Below are 15,177 nucleotides of genomic sequence, written 5' to 3'. Positions count from 1 at the left end.
CTCCTTCTCAACATTAGTACACTCAAATGCCTTGTGACCCGCTTTTCCACACTTGTAGCAACTATCACCCTTCTTGCAATCATTAGCAAAATGACCAAACGTGCCATGTAACACCCTATTTCTAATAAGCGGTAAAACGCGCGAATATATATAACATATTCTAGAAATAGATGCTACGTCTTCGAATCAAACTACAAAAATACATGCATAAAGATCATGTTACACAACATAGCAGCGGAACAACATATAATTCATAAACATCTCTGGATCTCCAAACTAAATACAAATGTATCCTCCAAATCTCAAATAACAGAATATCTCAACAACTCCAAAATACAAAGTCAAATAAACAACATGCAAAGACTATCCTAGATCAGAGCCCTAATCTAGACACTTGCATGAAAAAGAGGAACTCCACTCCTCGGCATCAACAAGCAACAACTAAGCATCCTGCACTCCATCTACCCGTCCATACAGAAAGGTAGGTGGTAAACCACTGAGGGTTAGCATTACATCATCATAATCCACAAAAAACATTTATCATGAACATTGGAAATGAAAAAATATATTCAAGAATAACAATTCATACATATTATTCATAAGTAATCTCAACATATACATACTATCATTCCAAGTTCATCTCCACAAGTGTATCATACACATATATCCAACTCACCTTGTCAATCAACAATTAACAATCAATAATCCAATCCACAATTACAGTTAGCAAAACAATCATCACACACATTGCAAATGCAATTCAATCCACCAACAGTTTATGCAATGATTCTAGACTCATCTAGATGCATGTGGTACCAAATCATCTCAAGGTCGTTATAACACCCTATTTCTAATAAGCGGTAAAACGCGCGAATAGATCAGACATAATCTAGAAATAGATGCTACGTCTTCGAATAAACCACAATACATACATGCATAAAGATCATGTCACATCACATAGCAGCGGAACATATACATATAATCCATAAACAACTCCCAATCTCAATATAATAAAAATATATCCTCCATATCTCAAATGTAACAATATCTCAACTCCAAAATACATGGTCAATAAAGCAACAACATGCAAGGACTACCCTAGATCAGAGCCCTAATCTAGACACTTGCATGAAAAAGAGGAACTCCACTCCTCGGCATCATCAAGCAACAACTAAACTACACCTGCACGCCGTCTACCCATCCATACAGAGAGGTAGGCGGTCCACCACAGACCACTGAGGGTTAGCATTACATCATCATAATCCATAAAATATTTAAACAAGATCATTGGAAATGAAAGATATATTCAAGAATACAGAATAACAAATCATACATGTATTCACAAGTATTCATGATTCTCATACCATTCAAAACCATTTCATATCATTATTCCAAGTTCATATCAACAAGTGTATCATACACGTATCACATATACATAACCCTCCCACCTAGAACACTAGCATCACATGATCATTATTATCCCCATCACTTACATTTCAAGCTATCACATTATTATCATAGCATAGCATGCATATTCAACCTCTAATCAAGTCATCAACAAAAGCTCATCATTTATCAACATCAATCAATGATCACATCACTTACCTCATTACTCAATTCAGCATGCTTAATTCAACAAGTACAATTCATCATTTCAAGTTACAAGCAATCAATCATCATCATCAAAGAAATCACCACATCTTATGTATATACATATACAATTCTCACCTCATCATTATCATCCAATCAATTATCATTAAATAGATTCACCAAGTGTATAAGTACAAACAAATAAGACATGCAATTAGAGCATAAATCAATTATTCACAACCATCCACAAAATCCACCAATGTACTTATACGTCAATCCACACAATCACAACATTCACCAAATTTCACCAACACACAATTCACCAAGTCATATATTCAATTATGACACAACTCATCAACTATTCAAATGCATGCAATGTTCTAGACTCTTCTCTAGATGCACGTGGTACCAAAACACCTCAAGGTCGTCACCTTCGATGCAACAAAAACATCGTACTCACCTCAATTGGATATAAAATCCGCCACCATCAGTCTTGGATATAAAATCCACCACCATCAGTCATGAATGCATGAACATATGACTCAACTACAAATGCATATGTTCACACAAACAATAATCACCTCACCATCACCAATACTTGTATATATGCAATCATCAACAATTCACCACCAATTTAACATATATACAAGCACCAACAACATCAAAAATCACACCACATGAAGTTGTCACATAATTACACCACCAACAATCAACATTTAACATGTTCAACAAACAACATAACATAAACATGTTCATCACCATTCAATTAGTATATATGCATCGACAACAATTCACCACCACTTGACATTTATAAAATCACCAACAACATCCACAATTCAATCAACATATAATTGTCACATATATACATCATCAATCATCTCCACATAAATCAACATATAGTTGCCACATTTCCACATAATTCCTACAATCCAAATAAAGGAACAATTATAACATATGATCACAAACATCATATTCATCCCTCAACAACCATTCATACACTATTTCATAGTCATATTAATCTATTCATAAAGGGTTCATAAGCAATTGGCTCTCAAAAATCATTTTATACCAAGTTCGTCTCCAAAAACACAACGTTGAAAATAATTGAGCACCTAAGCCAAAACCAAGTAAACGAGCTCAATTGCCTATGCCATGTATCCTCACAAGTCACACATATGCGTAGTAGAGGTTAAATAAGCATTTCATCGGCCAAATACGATGAATTCATAAAAATCACAAAGTTCGTCTCACCGAAACACTTTTCAAGAAATTTTCCATTTTCTAAGCAAAACAAGTTAAATCCCTCACCTCATAGTTTAAATACTACTAAACACCTTAATTGAACTCATAAAACATAAGTTTGAAGTTTGGAAACAATCCAAAGGGTTTGGGTCGATTTAGAAATAGTTATGCGGATTTTTCGTAAAATTTTCTCTAAGACCTCCTCGGAGTATTTGCCTCATAACTCAAAAACCAAGAATCATTTTCAAGTCAAACCAAAGCCATTGGAAAGCTAACAAAATTATCTACAACTTTCATGTTTACACCGAAAGCCAATTCAAAACAGAAACGAGGGAAAAAGACGCAAGAACGCGAAACAGGGGATGCTGCCACTGTGCAGCTCGCCGTGGCGAGTAAATCTACTCGCGAGGCGAGTAAGCTCACCGGAAGCACCTCCTGATCGTCTCCAACTCGCCTCCCACTCGCTGTGGCGAGTTGGGACAGTCCTGTTACGAGAAAAACTCACTTTTTCACCCCAAAACCCCAATTTTGACTTCCCAAAGCTCAAATTTGATCCCAAAGTTTGTTTAAACATTTCTAAACATGAAAAGACACTCAATTCCATATAAAATTTGCCCCAAAACATTCTCTAAACAAAAATCATCATTTGACCCATTTTTCATCAAATATTCAAAAACAACACAAAATCATCCAATTATGATTACCCAATGTTTTATTCATCAACAACAACATATATCTGCAACAACAGTAGATATATCTCATGAATTTACCAACAATTCATCACAACAACATCTCATATCACCATTTTTGGATAAAAATGCAAAGTATACATATAACCACCACTTAAGCATGTAATTTCATCACTAACAACTCAATTATCATTCAAATTACATACTCAAACATTGCATCAAAACATGAACACGAATTTGAAAACAATTAGGTCAATTCAACAATTTCACAAAAATGGGTAAAGAGAAAAGATGTGAATTATGGTTGAAATCTAACCCTCTTACCTCTAACACCATGATTCTCTAACCCAAGCTTCAATTTTGCTCCTAGATGTTGAATCCCCTCTTTGCCTTCTAACCCTTGTTGTTGTTGTTGCCTCTAGTCTCTATCTCTATCTCTTTCTCAAATGAAATGAAATGAAATGTGAAATGTTTGTAAAACCTAGTTTTACCAACAACTAGAGTTTATATATATGCTCTACTCAATTGGGCTTATCTCTCAAACCTTAATGGGCCTAACCCATTTCTATTCTAACACCCAAAATGTCACTACTCACTTAATGGTAATTTATAACACTAACGGTCACTTAATGGTAATTAAAATAATTACTACACCCTCTCTAGTAACTTGGTAAAATAATACTCTTACTAAGCACTAAAAAAATAATAACTTTTTGCAAAATTACAAAATTGCCACTGCCCTCAAATGACCAAAACGCCCCTAAGTTCACAATGACTAAAATACCCTTCTACACCGAATTCTACAATTCCCAACCAAAAATACACACAGAGGCAAATAATCACATAAGAGCACATATAACACACATAAATAAATAATAAAATAAAACTAGCGAAAATCGGGCTGTTACAACTCTCCCCCACTAAAAAGAATTTTCGCCCTCGAAAATTACCTGAAGGAAACAACTCTGGATACGCAACTCTCATCCTACTCTCCGATTCCCAAGTGGCACTCTCGCCAGTCGGTCCAACCCAAATCACTTTAACCAAAACGACCTCCTTGCCACGCAAACGCTTCACTTCACGATCCTCAATCCTAACTGGCCAAGTCTCAACGGTCAAATTATCCCTTACTTCCAAATCATCCACTTGAATCACATGAAACGCATCATACAAATACTTCCTCAACTGAGACACATGAAACACATCATGAAGATTCGACAAAGATGGCGGTAACGCAATCCGATACGCCACAACCCCAACCTTTTCAACAATCTCAAACGGTCCAACAAAACGAGGAGTCAACTTCCGACACCTCAAAGCACGTCCAACACCAGTTACAGGATTCACTCTCAAAAACACATGATCACCAACCTGAAACTCAAGGTCTTTCCTCCTCTTATCATGATAACTCTTCTGCCTACTCTGAGACGCTTTCATCTTCTCTTGAATCATCTTAACCTTCTCGGTCGTCTCTTTCACAACTTCCGGGCCTAACAAAGCACTCTCTCCTGACTCATACCAACACAAAGGAGTTCTACACCTCCGACCATACAAAGCCTCAAACGGTGCCATCCCGATACTAGAATGAAAACTGTTGTTGTAAGTAAACTCAATCAACGGTAAACATTCAACCCAACTGACACCTTGCTCTAAAACACAAGCTCTCAACAAATCTTCCAAACTCTGAATAGTCCTCTCCGTCTGACCATCAGTCTGGGGATGATACGCAGAACTCAACCTCAACTTAGTTCCCAAAGCATCTTGCAAACTCTCCCAAAACTTAGAAGTAAACCTCGGATCCCGATCCGATACAATACTAGAAGGAACACCGTGCAATCTAACAATCTGCTCAATGTAGATCTCAGCCAACTTCGCCACAGACATACCAGTCTTAATAGGAACAAAATGTGCCGACTTCGTCAACCGATCAACAATCACCCAAATAGAATCAAAACCCTTAACAGTCTTCGGCAAAGCTCCAACAAAGTCCATTGATATACTATCCCACTTCCACTCTGGCACAAACAACGGTTGCATCAAACCTGACGGCTTCTGATGTTCAATCTTAGACTTCTGACACACCAAACAAGCATACACAAACTCTGCAATATCCTTCTTCATTCCAGGCCACCAAAACAACTTCTTCAAATCCTGATACATCTTAGTCGCTCCGGGATGAATACTCAAACTACTTCTGTGACCTTCTTCCAAAATCTGCCTCTTAAGCTCAAGAACACTTGGTACACAAACACGATCACGAAACATCAAAACACCGTTCTCATCCAACCTGAAATCTCCACCTTTACCTTGGTTAACCAACACCACACGATCTACAAGTTCCAAATCTCCCTTCTGACCATTCTTGATCTCCTCCAGAATATTACTCGTCAGTTTCAACATTCCCAACCTCACACCATCCGGCGTCAGTTCACTAACCAAACTCAAGTCTCTAAACTGTTCGATCAACTCCAACTCTTTTACCATCAAAGCAGACATATGCAACGACTTCCTACTCAAAGCATCAGCAACAACATTGGCCTTTCCAGGATGATAGCTCAACTGGAAATCAAAATCCTTAAGATACTCCAACCATCTTCTCTGCCTCATATTCAACTCCTTCTGGTCGAACAAGTACTTCAAACTCTTATGATCACTAAACACTTTAAACTTAGAACCATACAGATAATGCCTCCAAATCTTCAACACATACACAACGGCCGCTAATTCCAAATCATGAGTTGGATAGTTCTTCTCATGCACTTTCAACTGCCTCGAAGCATAAGCCACAACCTGACGATTCTGCATAAGCACACCACCAAGACCCATCTTAAAAGCATCACAATACACAACAAAAGATTCCTTCGGATTCGGCAAAATCAACACTGGAGCTGAAGTCAACCTCTTCTTCAACTCTTGGAAACTCTTCTCACACTTAGCATCCCAAACATAAGCTTGTCCTTTCCGAGTCAACTGCGTCAATGGCAACGCCAACTTAGAGAATCCCTCAATGAACCTCCGATAGTAACCTGCCAATCCAAGAAAACTTCTAACTTCAAAAACAGACTTAGGTGATTCCCACTGCAACACTGCATCAACCTTCGACGGATCTACGGCAATACCACCTTTAGAAATCACATGACCAAGGAAACTCACTTCCCGCAACCAAAACTCACACTTCGACAACTTAGCAAACAACTTCTTCTCTTTCAAAACTCCCAAACACAATCCTCAGATGCTCGGCATGCTCTTCTTCAGACTTCAAATACACCAAAATATCATCGATAAACACCACCACAAAACGATCCAGAAAAGGATGAAATATTCTATTCATGTATTCCATGAAAACACCTGGCGCATTAGACACTCCAAATGGCATCACAGAATACTCATAGTGTCCATACCTCATTCTGAACGCAGTTTTGGATATATCTTCCGCCTTTACTCTAATCTGATGATATCCTGACCTCAAATCAATCTTGTTGAACACTTCTGCAGCAACCAACTGATCCATCAAATCATCAATCCTCGGAAGCGGATACCGATTCTTGATTGTCATCTTGTTCAACTGCCGATAATCCACACACAACCTCATGCTTCCTTCTTTCTTCTTAACCAACAACACAGGAGCACCCCACGGAGAAACACTTGGCCTAATAAACTGCTTCTCGAGCAACTCTTCCAACTGCTTCTTCAACTCACCCAACTCTGATGCAGACTTCCGATAAGGCGCAATCGAAATAGGACTCGTTCCAGGAACCAAATCAATTGCAAACTCAACTTCCCTCTCCGGCGGTAACTCGGTAATGTCGTCCGGAAAAACTTCTGGAAACTCTTGCACTACCGGCAAATCACCCACACCTTTCTCACTACTTTCCTTCAAGGAAGCAAACATCATGAACACACTAGCTTCACCATCCAAGGATTTCTTCACTTGCTCCGCGGTCAAGAACTTACCACCTTCCTCAGCTACCGGCTTAGAAAACGTTATACTCTTGGTTAAACAATTAATGTTAACACCAAAAGTCAACATCCAATCCATACCAAAAATTACGTCCATATGCTTCAACGGAAGACACACAAGATCCAACTCAAAATCAACATGAACCTCAACACAAACCAGAACCAACTGAGCCTCCGCAGCCAAAGATACCTTCCCTTGCCAGACCCAACAAACCTGAAACAACCTGCTACCCCCCACTACGCTCAAACCCACCTAACAGAACGGAACAGCAAAACAAGTACCGACAGTACTTCCGTACATGTCGCATACAAACAGGAAGTTCAACGGGTTTTGGTCTGGACAAGACCGACCACGGCTCTGATACCAACTTGTAACACCCTATTTCTAATAAGCGGTAAAACGCGCGAATACATCAGACATAATCTAGAAATAGATGCTATGTCTTCGAATAAACCACAATACATACATGCATAAAGATCATGTCACATTACATAGCAGCGGAACATATACATATAATCCATAAACAACTCCCAATCTCAATATAATAAAAATATATCCTCCATATCTCAAATGTAACAATATCTCAACTCCAAAATACATGGTCAATAAAGCAACAACATGCAAGGACTACCCTAGATCAGAGCCCTAATCTAGACACTTGCATGAAAAAGAGGAACTCCACTCCTCGGCATCATCAAGCAACAACTAAACTACACCTGCACGCCGTCTACCCATCCATACAGAGAGGTAGGCGGTCCACCACAGACCACTGAGGGTTAGCATTACATCATCATAATCCATAAAAGATTTAAACAAGATCATTGGAAATGAAAGATATATTCAAGAATACAGAATAACAAATCATACATGTATTCACAAGTATTCATGATTCTCATACCATTCAAAACCATTCCATATCATATTCCAAGTTCATATCAACAAGTGTATCATACACGTATCACATATACATAACCCTCCCACCTAGAACACTAGAATCACATGATCATTATTATCCCCATCACTTACATTTCAAGTTATCACATTATTATCATAGCATAGCATGCATATTCAACCTCTAATCAAGTCATCAACAAAAGCTCATCATTTATCAACATCAATCAATGATCACATCACTTACCTCATTACTCAATTCAGCATGCTTAATTCAACAAGTACAATTCATCATTTCAAGTTACAAGCAATCAATCATCATCATCAAAGAAATCACCACATCTTATGTATATACATATACAATTCTCACCTCATCATTATCATCCAATCAATTATCATTAAATAGATTCACCAAGTGTATAAGTACAAACAAATAAGACATGCAATTAGAGCATAAATCAAATATTCACAACCATCCACAAAATCCACCAATGTACTTATACGTCAATCCACACAATCACAACATTCACCAAATTTCACCAACACACAATTCACCAAGTCATATATTCAATTATGACACAACTCATCAACTATTCAAATGCATGCAATGTTCTAGACTCTTCTCTAGATGCATGTGGTACCAAAACACCTCAAGGTCGTCACCTTCGATGCAACAAAAACATCGTACTCACCTCAATTGGATATAAAATCCGCCACCATCAGTCTTGGATATAAAATCCTCCACCATTAGTCATGAATGCATGAACATATGACTCAACTACAAATGCATATGTTCACACAAACAATAATCACCTCACCATCACCAATACTTGTATATATGCAATCATCAACAATTCACCACCAATTTAACATATATACAATCACCAACAACATCAAAAATCACACCACATGAAGTTGTCACATAATTACACCACCAACAATCAACATTTAACATGTTCAACAAACAACATAACATAAACATGTTCATCACCATTCAATTAGTATATATGCATCGACAACAATTCACCACCACTTGACATTTATAAAATCACCAACAACATCCACAATTCAATCAACATATAATTGTCACATATATACATCATCAATCATCTCCACATAAATCAACATATAGTTGCCACATTTCCACATAATTCCTACAATCCAAATAAAGGAACAATTATAACATATGATCACAAACATCATATTCATCCCTCAACAACCATTCATACACTATTTCATAGTCATATTAATCTATTCATAAAGGGTTCATAAGCAATTGGCTCTCAAAAATCATTTTATACCAAGTTCGTCTCCAAAAACACAACGTTGAAAATAATTGAGCACCTAAGCCAAAACCAAGTAAACGAGCTCAATTGCTGATGAGGGCATAATTGTCCATGACACAAGTGCTTCAATTCAAGGGCTAGGAGGACCAATGACAAGGGCAAGGGCCAAGAAAGCTAAGGAGGCGCTAAATCAATTGGTGGCAAAAGTCTTGGAGTTCAAACCTACACTAGGAAGCATGGAGGGTAGAATGGTCATGTGCATCAAACCATTGGAGGAGGGGTGGGGCGCATCTCTTGCTGCCCATTTTATATAGTTGTTTTTATTATGTTGTAATAAAAAGGTGTAAGGGATCAATTTTGACCCAAAAACACTAAGTTGCTTATTTTGTGTGTTTAATCCATTTTAAAACTTCCAAAGCTTTAAATGGAACGTTTTGTGTGTTTATTTTATGCAAAGAAGTGCTGAAGACAAAAGAAAGACAAGGCATTAAAGATCATTTAATCTGAAGGAGGAATGGTGCAAGAATTGAAAAGGAACCAGACAAGATATCAATGAGACAATGAAGGCACTTCATTTCAGCATAGGAAGCCATCATCATCATCAAAATCACGTCCAGCCACCCTCATTCATTGATTTGTTTTGTAACCATTTCTTGTATTCATGTTAATTTACTTCAGCCATAGGAAATAATGATAGATTAATTTGGCTGAAGGAATCTTAAGAGTTATTTGCCTTTTTCTTTGTAATTCAGCAAGTGTCCCTCCTACCTATATATAGGACACGAAAATTGAATAAAAATCAAGTTGAATTTTGTTAAAAAAAGTGAGTAATTGCTCTTTAGGTTCTGGATTGGACCTTGTGTTGATCATATCAAGAATCCTTTCTTGTGGTGATTATCATTTCCATAGACTTATCATTTTCTAGGATTAGAAAGTGTGGCGTCCCTAAACTCTCCATTCCATTTCTTGTTTGAATCCACAAATCTGCCTAAACACCAATTGAAACCCAAAATTCACGTTTTCAATTCAAACACTTGTCAAAATTAACCCCAATTACATAATTTTCGTATTCCTTTTGCACATCTTTTCATTCACAATATTTTCAGTCTATTTCTTGTGTTTCTTTGTCTATATTTAATCTTTCAGCAAGCAACTTTTATCAATTTATAGCTAAAAGTCAAATATGAACAATGTTCACAAAATAGTGTTCATCAATTGCCTATGTCATGTATCCTCACAAGTCACACATATGCGTAGTAGAGGTTACATAAGCATTTCATCGGCCAAATACGATGAATTCATAAAAATCACAAAGTTCGTCTCACCGAAACACTTTTCAAGAAATTTTCCATTTTCTAAGCAAAACAAGTTAAATCCCTCACCTCATAGTTTAAATACTACTAAACACCTTAATTGAACTCGTAAAACATAAGTTGGAAGTTTGGAAACAATCCAAAGGGTTTGGGTCGATTTAGAAATAGTTATGCGGATTTTTCGTAAAATTTTCTCTAAGACCTCCTCGGAGTATTTGCCTCATAACTCAAAAACCAAGAATCATTTTCAAGTCAAACCAAAGCCATTGGAAAGCTAACAAAATTATCTACAACTTTCATGTTTACACCGAAAGCCAATTCAAAACAGAAACGAGGGAAAAAGACGCAAGAACGCGAAACAGGGGATGCTGCCACTGTGCAGCTCGCCGTGGCGAGTAAATCTACTCGCGAGGCGAGTAAGCTCACCGGAAGCACCTCCTGATCGCCTCCAACTCGCCTCCCACTCGCTGTGGCGAGTTGGGACAGTCCTGTTACGAGAAAAACTCACTTTTTCACCCCAAAACCCCAATTTTGACTTCCCAAAGCTCAAATTTGATCCCAAAGTTTGTTTAAACATTTCTAAACATGAAAAGACACTCAATTCCATATAAAATTTGCCCCAAAACATTCTCTAAACAAAAATCATCATTTGACCCATTTTTCATCAAATATTCAAAAACAACACAAAATCATCCAATTATGATTACCCAATGTTTTATTCATCAACAACAACATATATCAGCAACAACAGTAGCTATGAGCCCGTTTGTTATAACTTTTTTAAGAAAAAAATCACTTATTTTTAAAAAATAATCACTTTTAAGAGTATTGTATCCGTTTGTTACAGATTTTAAAAAAAATCAGAATCTAAAAATAATCTAAAAACAGCTTCAAATGAGAAGCTGTTAGGAGCAGCTTAAAATAAAATAGATTTTTTTTAGAGGAGAGAGAAAATATAATTTAAAAGATTGAACTAATTTTGTAACAAAAAAATTCCTTTTATATAGTTGTATCCAAACAAACTAGATTATTTGTTTAAAAAAAGTGATTTTTATTACAGTAAACAAACGCAAAATAGATTCTGATTTTTCATATAATCTCTAAAATATAATCTCTAAATTATTTTATATCAAAATCACTTTTATTTTAATCCGTAACAAACGGGCCCTATATCTCATGAATTTACCAACAATTCATCACAACAACATCTCATATCACTATTTTTGGACAAAAATGCAAAGTATACATATAACCACCACTTAAGCATGTAATTTCATCACTAACAACTCAATTATCATTCAAATTACATACTCAAACATTGCATCAAAACATGAACACGAATTTGAAAACAATTAGGTTCAATTCAACAATTTCACAAAAATGGGTAAAGAGAAAAGATGTGAATTATGGTTGAAATCTAACCCTCTTACCTCTAACACCAAGATTCTCTAACCCAAGCTTCAATTTTGCTCCTAGATGTTGAATCCCCTCTTTGCCTTCTAACCCTTGTTGTTGTTGTTGCCTGTAGTCTCTATCTCTATCTCTTTCTCAAATGAAATGAAATGTGAAATGTTTGTAAAACCTAGTTTTACCAACAACTAGAGTTTATATATATGCTCTACTCAATTGGGCTTATCTCTCAAACCTTAATGGGCCTAACCCATTTCTATTCTAACACCCAAAATGTCACTACTCACTTAATGGTAATTTATAACACTAACGGTCACTTAATGGTAATTAAAATAATTACTACACCCTCTCTAGTAACTTGGTAAAATAATACTCTTACTAAGCACTAAAAAAATAATAACTTTTTGCAAAATTACAAAATTGCCACTGCCCTCAAATGACCAAAACGCCCCTAAGTTCACAATGACTAAAATACCCTTCTACACCGAATTCTACAATTCCCAACCAAAAATACACACAGAGGCAAATAATCACATAAGAGCACATATAACACACATAAATAAATAATAAAATAAAACTAGCGAAAATCGGACTGTTACAGTCGTCACCTTCGATGCAACAAAAACATCGTACCCACCTCAATTGGATATAAAATCCGCCACCATCAGTCATGAATGCATGAACATATGACTCAACTACAAATGCATATGTTCACACAAACAATAATCACCTCACCATCACCAGTACATGTATATATGCAATCATCAACAATTCATCACCAATTAACACATATACAATCACCAACAACATCAAAATCACACAACATAAAGTTGTCACATAATTGCACCACCAATCATCTTCACATATCATATAACAATTCCCCATAAATGATTCATAATCAATTGATTTTCAAAAGTCATCTTTAATCAAGTTCGTCTCTCCAAGTCATAACTTAAAATTAATTGAACAATTAATTCAAAACCAAGTAAACAAGCTCAATAGCCTATGCCTTGTATTCTCACAGTCCACATGTGTGTGCAGTAGAGGTTACGTAAGCATTTCATCGGCCAAATACGACGAATTCATAAAAATCACAAAGTTCGTCTCACTTTATCACTTTTCAAGAAATTTCCATTTTCGAATCAAAACAAGTTAGATCCATCACACCATCAGTTGAATACTCTAAAACACCTTAATTGAACTTAGAGAACATAAGTTTGAAGTTAAGAAACATTCCACAGAGTTTGGGTTGACTTAGAAATCGGAATTTTCGTAAAATTTCCCTAAGACCACCTTGGAGTATTTTCCTCATAACTCACAAACCAAAAATCATTTGCAAGTCAACCCAAAGCCTCTGGAAAGCTAACAAAATTATCTACAACTTTCATGTTTAAGTCAAAAGCCAAATCAAAACAGAAATGTGAGAAAAAGACGCGAGAACACAGAATAGACGTGTTGTCTGAACAGCAGCTCCTGAACTGGATCAGCTTCTGAACTGGTTCAGCTTCTGAACTGGTTCAGCTTCTGAACTGCTTCTGAACTGGTTCAGCTTCTGAACTGCTTCTGAACAGTAGCGCTTCTGAACTGCTTCTGAACAGTAGCGCTTCTGAACAGTAGCAGATTTTCAACCTTCACGTTTTCGCGCATAAAAATCAAACTGTTAATCCGTTTTCGACGCCGTTTTCGCCTATACGCTCCTGACACTTAGCTCTATCATAATCTACAGAAGAATTGAAGTTTCAACCATCCCAAAATCATTTCTCTCAAACCTCACATAATCATTTCTTTTGCAAAAACGCTTAAACACCGACATTTCACACGAAAAACCCGTTTTCTCCCAAACAACTCGACTAACACAATCACAATATGAAAACAGAAATTCTACCAATTCCAATTCATCCAAAAACATCAAAGACTCAGTCAACAACCTCATATATCAAAATTTCATTTGGGTCCTTCACATGAACAACTTAACACAAACTTCACCAATTTGAACAACAACAACAAATCTCATCATAATTCATCATTTCAATGATACCCATTGCATCAATTCATCAGCAACACATGTTAAAACAACAACAACAACATTTGAACATGAATTCATCAACAATTCAACAACCACAACTTCATTCTTCATCAATTTTTGCTCAAGAACACAATTTACCCACAATTATGTATTTCAACATGTTAATTCACATACTAGCTTGCAATTATCATATAAATCATGTTCTCAAACATAACAACAACAATCATGCACGAATTTACAACAATTAGATTCAATTCATCAATTTCATAAAAATGGGTAAGAAAGAAAAAGTTATGAATTATGGTTGAATTCTAACCCTCTTACCTCTAGCACCAAGACTCTCTAACCCAAGCTTCAATTTAGCTCCTAGATGATGAATCCTCTCTTGCCTCTAACCCTTGTTCTTGTTCTTCCTTCTAGCCTCTATCTCTTTTCTTCTCAAATGAAAAATGTTGTGGAAAAACCCTATTTCTCTACTAACATTAGTTTATATAGGTTCACTTAATTGGGCTTATCTCACAAACCTTAATGGGCCTAACCCATTTCTATTCCAACCTCAAAAATGTTATTACTCTCTTAACGGTAAAATACATCACTAACGGTAAAATACATCACTAACGGTCACTTACTGGTAAATAAAATAATTACTACGCTCTCTAGTAAATTGGTGAAATAATAACTCTCACTAAGTACTAAAAATAGTCCTCAACTAATTTACAAAATTATCCCTACTCTCAAAATGACCAAAATGCCCCTAAGTCCAAAATGA

The 15,177-nt window shown here is 36.3% G+C and overlaps 1 long non-coding RNA gene across 1 annotated transcript; it reads right to left on the bottom strand.

Moving 5' to 3' along the window:
* Positions 1–231: 231 nt before the first annotated feature.
* Positions 232–3,948, bottom strand: LOC146954990 (uncharacterized). Its single transcript, XR_015007747.1, has 2 exons — positions 3,846–3,948; positions 232–461 (listed from the first exon to the last, which is right to left on the bottom strand). It is a non-coding gene; the product is annotated as an uncharacterized LOC146954990 (long non-coding RNA).
* Between the last annotated feature and the right edge of the window lie 11,229 nt (positions 3,949–15,177).

Source organism: Medicago sativa, chromosome 1, assembly GCF_051527215.1.
Source record: "Medicago sativa cultivar Bolivia chromosome 1, Bolivia_mono, whole genome shotgun sequence".
In the NCBI taxonomy this organism is placed as follows: domain Eukaryota; kingdom Viridiplantae; phylum Streptophyta; class Magnoliopsida; order Fabales; family Fabaceae; genus Medicago; species Medicago sativa.
The sequence above is the reverse complement of the archived record's forward strand: the minus strand, read 5'-3'. Positions and strand labels throughout refer to the sequence as shown.